The sequence below is a fragment of the Malus domestica genome, chromosome 03, assembly GCF_042453785.1.
Source record: "Malus domestica chromosome 03, GDT2T_hap1".
NCBI lineage: Eukaryota > Viridiplantae > Streptophyta > Magnoliopsida > Rosales > Rosaceae > Malus > Malus domestica.
Window position 1 is genome coordinate 25840189 of NC_091663.1, and position 13955 is coordinate 25854143.

Below are 13955 nucleotides of genomic sequence, written 5' to 3' on the forward strand. Positions count from 1 at the left end.
AGAAATCTCCAGCCCAATTCAAGATCAAGCCTCGATGGCCCTTGGATCGACATCTACAATAAGGGACTTCAAAACGCATCTCCTACACGTGACAAGCACATGTATATGACGTGCCTTGAAGTGGGGGCATTTGTAGACATTGAAATTTCGGTAAATAAATGTTGACCGATAAATCAAAGTGTCAACGCTCATGTATTACATAAATTTTACACGTAGCGTGTGACTCAACGAAAATTGAAATGAGTTGGAAAAGTCATCAAATAGGACACGTGTCAACACCTGGCAGAAACGACTTATTTCATCTGGGATATTATATTCAAAATTAGGCCTTGAAAAATTCTATAAATACAAGCCCATTTCATTCATTTGGGAGGGGAGAGGAACCAAAATCATTAGGCAAAATTCTTGAAGCTCTGAAGCTCTGAAGCATCCAGGTTCCCGAAGAATCAAGAAAGCGTTCTTCGTTCTTCGTTCATCGTTCTTCCAAGATCAAGCCCCAACGGCCCTTTGGATCAACAATCATCCACCAATTCAAGATCAAGCCCCGACGGCCCTTGAAGAAAGTGTTATTCGTTCCTCGTTCATCGTTCATCCAAGATCAAGCCCCAACGGCCCTTTGGATCAACAACGTCGACAAATCCACACACATCCAACCGTTCTTCAAGATTAAGCCCAAAAGCCCTTGAAGATCTGTTCATCACTGTTTCTTCAAGATCAAGCCCAAAAGCCCTTGAAGATCCGTTCATCACTGTTCTTCAAGATCAAGCCCAAAAGCCCTTGAAGATCCGCTCATCACCGTTATTCAAGATCAAGCCTCAACGGCCCTTGAAGAAACACTTATCCTCAAGATCAAGCTCCAACGGCTCCTTGAAGATCCGCTCAAATCCACTTTCAAAGATCAAGCCCACGGCCCTTAAAGAACGTTCATCCAAGATCAAGCCTCGACGGCCCTTGGATCAATCACACATCAACAAATACACATCTTACGGAGATCGAATCAGAGGATCAAAATAGAGAGAGATTGTAACCCAAAATCATCAAATACAAATATTTGTTTGTGCACGTCATTCTTGTCTCTTTCCTTTTAGGAATTTTCCGTGTTCACAGTGATCTTTAGGTTGACAAGGATTGTTTTGGAGATAATGTCGGCGAATTGCTTCACGATAATTAGGTGGATAATCAAGCATTCAACGTCTATGTCCAGGGTCTACATGAAGATTAGCCAGTATTTCATCCAACTCAGTGACCTCACTTTGTTGGGAACTATTCGGAATACTCGAAGAAGAAATATTTGGAATATTCGAAGGAGGACTACTCGGAATATTCGAAGAAGGACTAGCCGGAATATTTGAAGGAGGATTTAAGCATTGTTTCTTATAGTATCGTTCCATTGTTTAACTGTATATGAAAAAGAAAAAAAAAATCTTAGACTCTTAATTCTAGAGTAAGCTATACTATAGTCAATATGAGTGCTAACTAATTAAACCAACAATTCAATTAATCAATACCAATATTCATATAAATTATTTAATACACAAAAATTCAATTAATAGATTAATATCAATAATCAAGAATTCAATTTTTACTCTAGACAATAATTTCATTCATTAATAATCATTCATAGGATTCATATTTATATGCAAAAATAAAAAATCAATAACTATATAAGTGTATTACTCTATGATTCTATATTAATTAACTAAAATTTTGTATTAATTAATCAATTAGGGTTAGGGATAATATAAATTAGAAAGTTAAAAAATTTACCTAAAATTGAGAAAACCAACCCATCAGGTTGGCTGCTGTGCTGGAGGTTTTCAAAAAGTGGGGTGGTTTTCAAAAAGTGAAGGTCTACTTTGAAAAATGGAAGGCACGGGGACAGTGGTCTCCTTTAAATATTTTTTTTAAGCAATTAACGAAACGGCGTCGTTTGTTTAAGGATTTTTTTTTTTTTTTCAATACTAAATGAAACGGCATGCCGTTTCATTTAAGGGATTAAAAAAAAAAATTACATAAGTTGCTGCTATGCAGCAGCAGAAACCCAGAAACCGATCTGCAAATTACAGTGCAGCCATTCATTCCGACGAGACCAGAGGGGCGGAACCATGTTCATGGGCTTAATTTCCAGCAAGGGGAGGGGCGGCCGCCCCTCCCAATCCCTCTGTAGCTTTGCCACTGGATACCACTACGTATTAAGTAAGAAATGAGCCATCTAACCTAGCTAGTAGGTCATCAAAATTTGTTTCTACGCAATATGTGGCAATGTGGTCATAGTTGTAGATGGCTTTTGCTAATTATGTAAAAATTGTAACAAGCACCATTAACTAAATCAAACAGAAATTGGTTTTCAGTTCTGATTCCTTAGAATAATAAATTGATATTGTAAATGATCAACAACTAAGTCAAAATAAGTAGTTTGTCATGATTAATAGTATAAGATGTCATTTCAAGGGATATATCTACAATTGTAGGCGGATATACTTTAGTTCATATATGAATCCATTTACAATTACACTACCAGATCCTGCCCGTATTCGGCTTGTTAGATTTGACTTGATCCATATGAAATAAGCGTCAGATTTGGATCAAATCTAACTTAAGACCAATTTTTTTTTTAAACATCATCATCAACAACATTCTTCTTCATTCTTAATTTCATGGTGTATACTAATTTATGGTGGAATACATATGAACAATGCTCAAACTTCAAGTCAAGATTCTACATTTCAAATTCTGCCTTCAAGTGCAAGGTGGTTTTACAAAGCTATTTTAGAGTCCAATTGAGATTCGTGTCAATGATACGGAATTCAACCCTAGCAACACTAGAATATGACTTCTTAAAGAGTGTACCAGCAATCGTGTCAATTTTTTGTGTTTGAATACTTAACTTTGTAATGGAATGTAGCAAGAGTAGATGCTATGTATCACCAACGCATATGTGTTGCGTTACAATTCAAATCATGACACTAAGCAATGTTAACAAATATGGTAATGTTACACTACTACAATATTAGCTTTAGATGTCGGATGATGGTGGTGGTTTAATAAGCCATTATGTCAGATAAAAGATATCCGACACATCATTCAGTTAGTGTCGGATAACAATGAAATCATGTCGGTTATATCCGACATAAATTTCTAGCGGATATTTAGTGTTGGATGCAACCGCCATAAAATTATTATAACCTCCAGTATTTTTGAATTCTTATTTTTTTAAATATTTTTAACATATTCTGGCGGTTTTTAAGTTAATGGTGGCAATTATAACCGACAAAAATTGACTATTTTATTATTTTAGTTTCTGACGGTTATTATTTTAGTTTTCTGGCGGTTATAAACGACATAAATTGACTATTTTATTATTTAAAAATGTTATATTGATTAAAAATAAATAAATAAACACATGGTTTAAATATATTTTTTTCACTCGTGGCCCTGTCGGATATAACCGACATGAACAAAGAAAAATTTTGGGTGGCCGCCAGAATAATCTCTTAATGTTTTTTTTTCACTCATGATCCCATTACCTAATCTCTGAATGTTTTTTTTTTTTTTTTTTTTTTTTTGCGATTTTTTACACATGCTATCTCAGAGTATATACAAACACATTTGACTGTTGGATCGTTGAAACTAGTTTCGTAGAATGCATATCTTATCAAATTGATAGATTTAACAAACACTTAGAGTTAATGTTATACTTCCATTAAGTATAATTGAAGATTGAATTCATTCATTGCATTCTTATAGGGTCGAAGAGTATAGCTGTAAAAAATCATCAAAATCGGAGCTAAAATAACCGTTAAATTGTGATTTTTCGTTTATAACCATTGAAAACTTTTGTTTTGTTACCTAATCTCTGAATGTTTATTTTTTGCGATTTTTTATGTATGCGATCTCAGAATGTATACAAACAAGTTTGATGGTTGGATAGTTGAAAAACGTTTCGTAGAATGCATATCGCATCAAAACGGTAGATTAAACAAAAACATAGAGTTAATGTTATACTTCCCCATCAAGTATAAAATAAAATTTTGTGGTATTCACTAGTGTAAATATTTTAAATTGAAGATCGAATTCATTCAATGCATTCTTATAGGAGTGTAGCTATAAAAAATCATCAAAATGGAGTAAAAATAACCGTTAAATTGTGATTTTTTGTTTATAACCGTCGAAAACTTTTGTTCTGTTACCTAATCTTTGAATGTTTGTTTTTTGTGATTTTTTATGTATGCGATCTCGGAGTGTGTACAAACAAGTTTGACGGTTCGATCATCGAAAAAAGTTTTGTAGAATGTGTATCGCATCAAAACGGTAGAGTAAATAAACACTTAAGAGTTAATGTTATACTTCCACTTAGTATAAAATAAGATTTTATAGTATCCACTAGTGTAAATATTTTAAATTGAAGATCAAATTTATTCATTACATTCTTATAAGGCCGAGGAGTGTAGCTGTAAAAAATCATTAAAATTGGAGCTAAAGTAACCGTTAAATTGTGATTTTTCGTTTATAACCGTCGAAAACTTTTGTTCCATTACGTAATCTCTAAATGTTTTTTTTTACAATTTTTTACTTTGCAATCTCGGAGTGTGTACAAATAAGTTTGACGGTTAGATAGTTGAAAAAGTTTCGTAGAATGCATATCAGGTCAAAACGGTAGATAAACAAACACTTAAGAGTTAATGTTATACTTCCCATCAAGTATAAAATAAGATTTTGTGGTACCCACTGGTGTAAATATTTTAAATTGAAGATCGAATTCATTCAATGCATTCTTATAGGGTCGATGAGTGTAGTTGTAAAAAATTATCAAAATCGGAGCTAAAATAACCGTTGAATTGTGATTTTTCGTTTCTAACCGTCGAAAACTTTTGTTGTGTTACCTAATCTTTGAATGTTTGTTTTTTGTGATTTTTTACGTATGCGATCTCGGAGTGTGTACAAATAAGTTTGACGGTTAGATCATTGAAAAAAGTTTTATAGAATGTGTATCGCATCAAAACGGTAGATTAAATAAACACTTAAGAGTTAATGTTGTACTTCCATTAAGTATAAAATAAGATTTTGTGGTATCCACCAGTGTAAATATTTTAAATTGAAGATCAAATTGATTCATTACATTCTTATAGGGTCGAGGAGTGTAGCTGTAAAAAATCATTAAAATTGAAGCTAAAATAACCGTTAAATTATTATTTTTCGTTTATAACCATCGAAAACTTTTATTCCGTTACATAATCTCTGAATGTTTATTTTTTACGATTTTTTATATGTATGCAATCTCGGAGTGTGTACAAATAAGTTTGACGTTTGGATCGTTGAAAAAAGTTTCGTAGAATGCATATCGCGTCAAAATGGTAGATTAAACAAACACTTAGAGTTACTATTATACTTCCATTAAGTATAAAATAAGATTTTATGGTATCCACTAGTATTAATATTTTAAATTGAAGATCAAATTCGTTCATTGCATTCTTATAGGGTCGATAAGTGTAGCTGTAAAAAAAAATCATCAAAACCAAAGCTAAAATAACCGTTAAATTGTGATTTTTCGTTTATAACCGTCGAAAACTTTTGCTCCGTTACCTAATCTTTGAATGATTTTGTTTTCTTATTTTTTTTTGCGATTTTTTACGTATGCGATCTTGTAGTATCTACAAACAAGTTTGATGGTTAGATCATAGAAACTAGTTTCTTAGAATGCATATCTCCGTTAAATTTGCCTAAATTTTGAAGTGGGAAAAGTAATTTGTGCTAAATTTATATTTATGTTTTTCAAGTATTGATTAGACAATATTTAGTTTGTGTGATGACATTTTCATTTTACAATTATCTTTTTGTTTTTTTATCGCATATTTTACATGGGTTATTATCTATTAAACCAAACAATTATTTATTTAATTTTTAAAAATGTATTCTATTTAAATACTTATTATTTATTTATTTATTAAACCAAACAATTATTAATTTATTTTTTAAAATCGTAACAAAATTTTGGGGGGATGTTTGCCGCTAATTTTTTTTTTTGTCGGTTATAACCGACAGTGTTGAAAATTTTTCAAAATAAAACCCCTTTATCTCTTCCTTGCACCAGTGCCTTCTCCCTTCCCCCTTCCCCCTTCCTTCCCCATTTTCTCCTTTCCTCATTTCCATGTCCTTCTCTTCTCCCCTTCTCCTTCTTGCTTCAATCACCATGGATGAACAATTCGAGAAGCAACATTCCGAAACCAGTTTGTTTTAAATTATTTGTATTACGTTTATTTTGTGTTTTAAATTATTTGTATTACGTTTATATTATGTCATTAAATCGAGTTTGTATTTTGAATCCATTGGTGAATGAAAGGTGAGATTTGTAGGGTCTCTCTCTCTCTCTCTCTCTCTCTCTCTCTCTCTCTCTCTCTCTCTCTCTCTCTCTCTCTCTCTCTCTCTCTCTCTCTCTCTCTCTCTCTCTCTCTCTCTCTCTCTCTCTCTCTCTCTCTCTCTCTCTCTCTCTCTCGTATTGTCTAGCTAGCTCATTGTGAATGAGGTTACAAGTGAGAGTAAATGGTAGGTAGTACTTCTAGAGAGAGAAAGAGATTTTGCTTGTTTGGGTGAGTAGAGAGAGAGAGTGACTTCAACTGAGGTATGAAATTAGTGCAAATGAGGAAGATATTAACATACCCAAAAGAAAAAATGCTAGATTTTGCTTGGATTCCTTAAATATAATTTGTCAGATGGAGAGATGGGAAATAATCTTGGAATAAAAGATGGGTGGCAGAGATGTTTGGAACTTAATTAAACTTAGATTTTGGGGATCAATAGAGAAGAATCTACTTCATCATGACTACTATCTTTTTGGGGAAAACTTAGTTTGAATAACAGTCAGAGTACTGCTGCAAGAAGATGAATGATTTCAACAAGGAACAACTTCAGAGATCGTCACCTCTCTTAATTTCCATAAAATATTTTACGAGGCGAAAAACCAACTGATAGTGCTCACCCATTAATGGAGAGAGAGAGAGAGAGAGAGAGAGAGAGATTTGAAGTACTAACCAAGATTTCAAGATCTCAAGACTTAAAAAGTGATGAATGATGAAGTGAATCAAGGGAAGAGGGGAGAGGGGTTGCAGAGTCTGTGTTCTTGAGGAATAAGAGTTGAAATAAAGTTAGCAGAGTCTGTTTTCTTTTTCAAATATATTTATTTGTCTTTCCAATCCTTTTCTTGTTGTTGGGGGTCAAACTTCTGTCTAACCATATATATATATATATATATATATATATATATATATATATATATATATATATATATATATATATATATATATATTCAGGTTAGCTGCGAAATGGGAAACGAACTCGAAGAATATGTTGTATCTTAGAGGAACGTTGCACATCTCAAAGCTGGAAAATGAAGAGAATGCAGGGGAGGCCAACTTGAAAGGGAAATAAATGATTCAGAAAGTGGTTTATATTTTTTTTATTATTAATATATTTTCTATAGGTTTTATCTGACGAGAATGCTCTTATTTATTCATTATTAATAAATTCTCTGTTGGTTATATCTGACACAAGTTTTGTCGTTTTTAGAGTATTTTCTGTCGGTTTTATCCAACAGAGAATGCTCTTATTTATTCTTTATTAATATATTTTTTGTCAGTTATATCCGACACAATTTTTGTCTGTTTTAGAGTATTTTTTGTCGGAAAATTCATTTCCTGACATTGGAATCTATGTCGCCTATTATATCCGCCATTGCATCTATTTTCTGTCGGATTTTACTGAATATCCGACAGTAATATACATTAAGTAGTGAGAAATTTTACTTTTTAGGTTATTAATTTTTTAACACTCATATATCCCACCATTTGCATAATGACACGTGGTGTACCACCCCGTATTCTGGTCACACTGAAAAATCTCTGTAAATTTGGTTTAAAATTTTGGTCTCCCTAGCATTATCCTAATGAATATATCGATATTCGTAAGACCCTTATTTTTAGGTAATTTGAAATTACACATAGATCGGGCAAGCCTCAATGTTGCAAAAACAAGAAATGCAGAAATATAAAGCTAAGCCCTTAGACCATTTCCAACCTTTGGGTTAAAACCTTAAATCTTAAACTCAAAAATTTAAGTTTTAAGCCTGAAAGAGCTTTTCTTCTCCGACTCTTATGGGTTAAAATTTTAGCCTAAGATTATTAAAGAATGAGTTTAGGCTAAATTTGTGACAACTCGTCCCTAATTTCACGATTTTATAAATTTTAAAAGAGTGATTTTACGAAAATACCCTTAGAGTGGATGATGTTTGACTTTCGTTGGCCATCTTTCATGAAATGTACAGACTACTCTTTTTGTGAATTCTCGAAGTACTCGACGATACGAACGCGTGGATGCAAACGGAATGCAATTTGGAGTTATTAACAATTGATTATTTTTTGGAAAACTCTAGATTTTTGGAGCAAATAATTGTTATGCCACGTGTGTGGCTGAGTTGGAAAAGAAATGAGAGATAAGGAGGGTGTGGACCAATCTGAATAAGGAGGTAAGAAGATGACCAATGGGAGATGAGAGAAATGAAAAAAAGGAGGAGAGTAAGGCCCAATCAGAAAAGAAGAGAAAGAGAGAGTGACCAACTAGAAAGGGAAGAAAAGAGGGAAATAAGGGAAGAGAAAAGCAGAGGAACTCGGTCCTTTCCATTTGACTCGTGACCCGTTTCAAACCCGGCACTCTACGCGAAATTCTGTCATTTCTTCCGGAGATTTTCCGACGAATTTCACCAAGCCACCACCTAGAAACTTCTCACCAGCTGTTCTTCTTCAATTTTCCACTCCAATTCGATGGGATTTGGCCTCGTTTCATGGTGTACATCAATGGCAACCCTGTGTGTCCCTAAGCGGCGATCCGCCATTTCTGAATGCAATCTTGTCGATCTCCACCATCATTAGACTCTTCTTGAGGCTTGGAACAAAGCCCAAACAATTGTAGCGGCGGCGGAGCACCGGAGGTGACAGATCGAAGCCACCTATTTCTAGGCTTTCCAGTGAGTTCGAGTAAAATCGAGGATTTTCCCAACCAAATTGGACTTGGCCACATGTATAAAACTTCCTTTACTCATTAAGATCTTTATTTTTATGAAATTTGGTAATTTTTGGAGATAGTTATTTTTTCCGGCGAGTAAGGACGGTCGGTCGCCGCTTGCGGCGGCGTGTGGGCTGAGACCCCACTAGACCATCCTAGGCTAATTTAATGCCCCGATTTCATAATTGACATCCGTATAGTGAAATCCTGATGTTTTAATATAGTTTTGTAATGGACAGCCTAGTTGGCCGCCACTTGGTTATTTTATGAATGGACGATTTGACTGTTGGATCGATACCAAACTTTAATAGGTGATAGTACGTAATATTTATGGACATTAGGAACCTACGGATCGGGAATCCGATATATGGATCTTCCCGAATTGAATTTCTAAAGTTTGTAAAATCCAACGTTGATCGCCACTTGAATTTGCGATTGGCGGAGATCCAACCATTGGATAGTAAAGAAGTTTTAGTATGTTGTTCTAGAAGTATAGTGTGGACTTTGGGAAGTTTTGGATCGGAAATCCATGGCGGATGTTTCAGAATGACTTGTGTAGGGTTGTGGACCTTACCTTTGATAGAGACTTGACTTTTGGACAATCTTCTACGAATTGATCTTATATATTAAAATCAGTATTAATAGAGACTTGGTAGGGCTTAATGGGCCTATATTGATTAGTGAGTTATCCTAGATAATATATACATCGGTTGACTTTTAGGGTTAACCGTTGATTTTTTGTAAAATTTGACGAGGACCCTCCTTAGCGTATTTCGACGCGTTGATTCCGAAATCACCGTCTATTTTATGAAATTCGACCATCTTTATTAGTTGTACTTTGTACAAAAATGCGTAATTTCATTAGCACGTTATGTTTACCTAAATGGTTTCATTTCTAGGCGAAATGCATCGCAAGGACTCTCGATGCTACAAGGCGGGTTCGACTCAACGACATGATCTGTGAGTGGGTCTTTTCCTTATATATATATATATATATATATATATATATATATATATATATTGGTTAGTTTCCATATATACAAGCATTAATAAATTCTTTATGCGACTGCCATGATTAAATTAATGTTTATAAGAAATACCTTATTGTTGGGAAACTCCTTAATAGTAGACTTGAAATGCTAGACATTTTTAACTTTGCAAATATTTATTGAGAAAATTAAAGCGCATCGCAACACATACTAAGATGATCGATTAAGAGAACACATACTAAGGTGATCAATTAAGAGAATACAAGATAAAGCTTAAGGGCTGGCTATATATGATTAAGAGTTTGTAAACTACTCAACAAATACAACTTTATTGCATATTATACGACTCTTACAACACACTTAGACGCTAAGAGGTTAGCTAATTCTTTGTTTGAGTCTCTGCAGCACCAACTCCCAGTTTTCCATCATGGCCGTGACCATGACCTTCGTGACCGTGGTCATGTCCATGCCCTCTGTGACCATGGTCATGTCCATGCCCTCCATGACCGTGGTCATGCCCATGCCCTCCATGACCGTGGTCATGCCCATGCTTATGGCCCTGAACTCTAAACTCGGTAGCCGGCCTTTTCTATGCTGTTCTCTAGGGGTAAAAAAAAGAGAGTAGAACTTTACAAATAGAGAAGAAATAAAGTGTTGAAATATATACACCTCACTTAACAATTATATGAAGGTCTAAAATTATGATATGCATGCACGTACAAAAGCCACAAGCTGTACATACAAAATGAATAATTAACAGCATGTTTTTACATCGATTCAGAAGTTCTTAGAAGCAATATATATTTCGTTGTCCAACCAATTAAGATATATATTGTTCAAGTTGCTTGGAAGACAATTTTGTTTGGCATACACTTGAGGACATGATGTTTTTACTCATTCGCTCTACTTACTAATTAAACATGTTTTAATTAAAAAATGGAGAAGAAACTCACGGGTTTGAGGAGTAGTCTCAGCTAGCTCACGAGCTGAGATTTCAGAGGAGAGGAGAAAAAAGTCCTTGACGATGCCATAATTTTCCGAACAATATTAATACAAAGGAAGCACAGTAATGGCTTCTGAAGGTTGTATGTATGAGAGGATTGCTGTGTAGTATAATGTGGTTTGGCTCTCCCTATTTATAGACCTTTGTAAGAGAGTGGGAAGTTGGGGACGGTGGCCGGAAAGAGAATGAGAGAAGATTTTTTATTAACTTTTTCCTAATCAGAAGATAAGTATGATTAAAGGCTAAAGAGCTAAAACATTATTTAATTATCATTTTGGACTTTCACAAGCAACTTTGTTTGTCCCCGAATCCGTTAAACCCGCCCTTCGAAATTACTCACAGATAGAAAGATATGAAAATGAGAATTTGGGTATGTATGGGGACGGATGTGAGGAAACCGTAAGGGGGCGTTTGTTTGCCCTCACTAAGTGGGATTGGACTGGACTGGACTAGCTGTTAGTCCAATATTGTGTTTGTTCCATGCTGGGACTAACATTAATGAGACTAAAGGGGACTAGTATGGACAAAACCCTTCACTAAGAGGTCTTAGCGAGACCCCCCAATAACCATGGGACTAGCTAAGACTATCCTCTCTCGTCCTCGTCATGCTCAACAACCACTCCTGATAGACTCCTCGTCATCTCCGGTCACCTAGATTATAATAAAATATTAATAATTTATATATTAAATAATAAAATATTAGAATTTGTTATTATCCAGCTTCTTAGTCAAACACTGCACCAAACGCTTCACTAAGTTAGTCCAGCTTAGTCTAGTCTAAGCCAGTCCAGCTTAGTCCTTGAAGCTAGTCCAGTCCGAGATAGTCCGGCGCAACAAACGTCCCCTAATTGTCCCCAATCCAGCTCACTCTATATTTTTTTAATACTATATGCATGTTTTATTCGGTCCTGTCGTTGCCTTTTTACTCTGTTTATTTGTTTTCTTTTTTATTCATGTCCTGTCAATGAACTTTTTGAGAAGGCAAACCCTGACTTTCATTCATAGCTTTTTTGACTCTGTGCATTTTCTTTATTTTATTCAGTACCAAAACATTTTTGATATTGCTTATCTGTCAATTATTGTCTGGGGTTAATAATCTTGGTAAACTACAATTAATAATTAAATATTACTTGTATACTCTGCAATTATCTAATATTACTCATAAATTGCAATTAATTATTAAATATTACTTGTAAACTGCATACTGTTATTTGTAAACTGCAATTATTTAGTATTGCTTGTCTGTCAAGTGATTTGACTACAATTGCATCAGTGTGTGATTATCATAGTTTATGTGTGATTATTCAATACCAACAATTGCATACTGATATATATATATTGCATCAGTGTGTGATTATCATAGTTTATGTGTGATTATTCAATACCAACAATTGCATACTGATATATATATATATATATATATATATATATATATATATATTATTAAATTGTGCGTATTTATCATTATGCTTTAATTAAATCCCGTGCTTTAATCCCAACATGATTTGACCAATAGTTGCATACTTATATATATATATATATATATATATATATATATATATATATATTAATTGTTTCATGCTTTAATTAAATCTTGTGCGTAATTATCCGTATTAATTGATCTGTGGTTATTATATAGTAGTATAGTTTATCCTATACTTGTTAAAACTTTTGAGTGACAAACTGTTTTAAGTTCTACAATATTATAGTAATCTTACATCTCTCTCACTTGTTATTAGTCAGTATTACAAAACAAATGGCAAGCCTAGAAGAAGCCAATAGTGTTAAGCTTGAAAACTTTAGTGGCCATAATTTCCGTAGGTGGCAAAAACAAGTGAAATAATGGTTAACTGTCTTAGGACTTGTATCCCCACTTAAAGAAACTCAATCAAACAAGAATTTCTCTTCTAAAGAGTCATCTTCTAAACTAACCCCTGAACTAATAGAATACCATTGTCACAACAGAATCTTAAGTGCCCTTTCTGATCACCTCTATGATGTGTATCATGCTACTACATCTATTGCCAAAGAACTTTGGGAAACTTTAGAAGCGGAATATCAAATTGTAAATGGTAGGATGGATAGGTTCACGGTCTCAAACTTTAATGATTGGAAGATGGTAAATAATAAGTTTGTGGGGGAACAAATACATAAGTATCAAGAGCTATTAAGAGGTGTTGAAAAGAAAGGAACGAAGTTCCGTGATGACTTTAAAGTTTCCTGCCTTACTGATAAACTACCTCAATCTTGGAATGACTTTGCTAAAACTTTAAGGCATAAACAAGGGGAACTTACTTTGGTTCAAGTCATAAATTCAATTAGGATCGAAGAGAAACATAGGTCAACCAAAAGAAGGAAACCGAAAGGCAAACAACTGTTAACTTAGTTGAGAATGACACCCACAAAAATGAAAAAAACAAAAACAAGTTCACCATTAATAATAAGAAGAATTTCAAACCTAGAAGAACAAATTTTAAATTCAAATGACCCAACCAAAATAAGAACTTCCATAAGACTAAGGATCAAGGGAGAGAGAAGGGGGTTTGCTTCGTTTGCGGAAGAACCAATCATAAGGCTAACAATTGCTTCTACAAGAAGACTGAGGAGAACAAGTCTAAGTCAAATCATAATGGTCCAAAAGCTCAAGTGAATATGCTGATGGAGCAACAATCTTCTCAAACACATTTTAAGTATGATTCCTTTGTCAATTTTACTTATGAAAACAAGGAATGGTGGGTAGATTCTGGAGCTAATGTACATGTCTGTTTTGATCGTGAATTTTTTAAAACCTACCAGAAATCAGGTGGAGGACGTGTAACTCTAGGAAATGACTCAATGTCGCAAGTGCTTGGAATTGGAGACATAGAACTAAAGATGACATCTGGAAAGATCTTAATTTTGAAAGACAT

General features: G+C 34.1%; 1 long non-coding RNA gene across 1 annotated transcript; it reads right to left on the minus strand.

Annotated features, from left to right (window-relative positions):
• Positions 1-10200: 10200 nt before the first annotated feature.
• On the minus strand, positions 10201-11251 carry LOC139194251 (uncharacterized). Its single transcript, XR_011579010.1, has 2 exons — positions 10997-11251; positions 10201-10644 (listed from the first exon to the last, which is right to left on the minus strand). It is a non-coding gene; the product is annotated as an uncharacterized lncRNA (long non-coding RNA).
• Positions 11252-13955: the final 2704 nt, after the last annotated feature.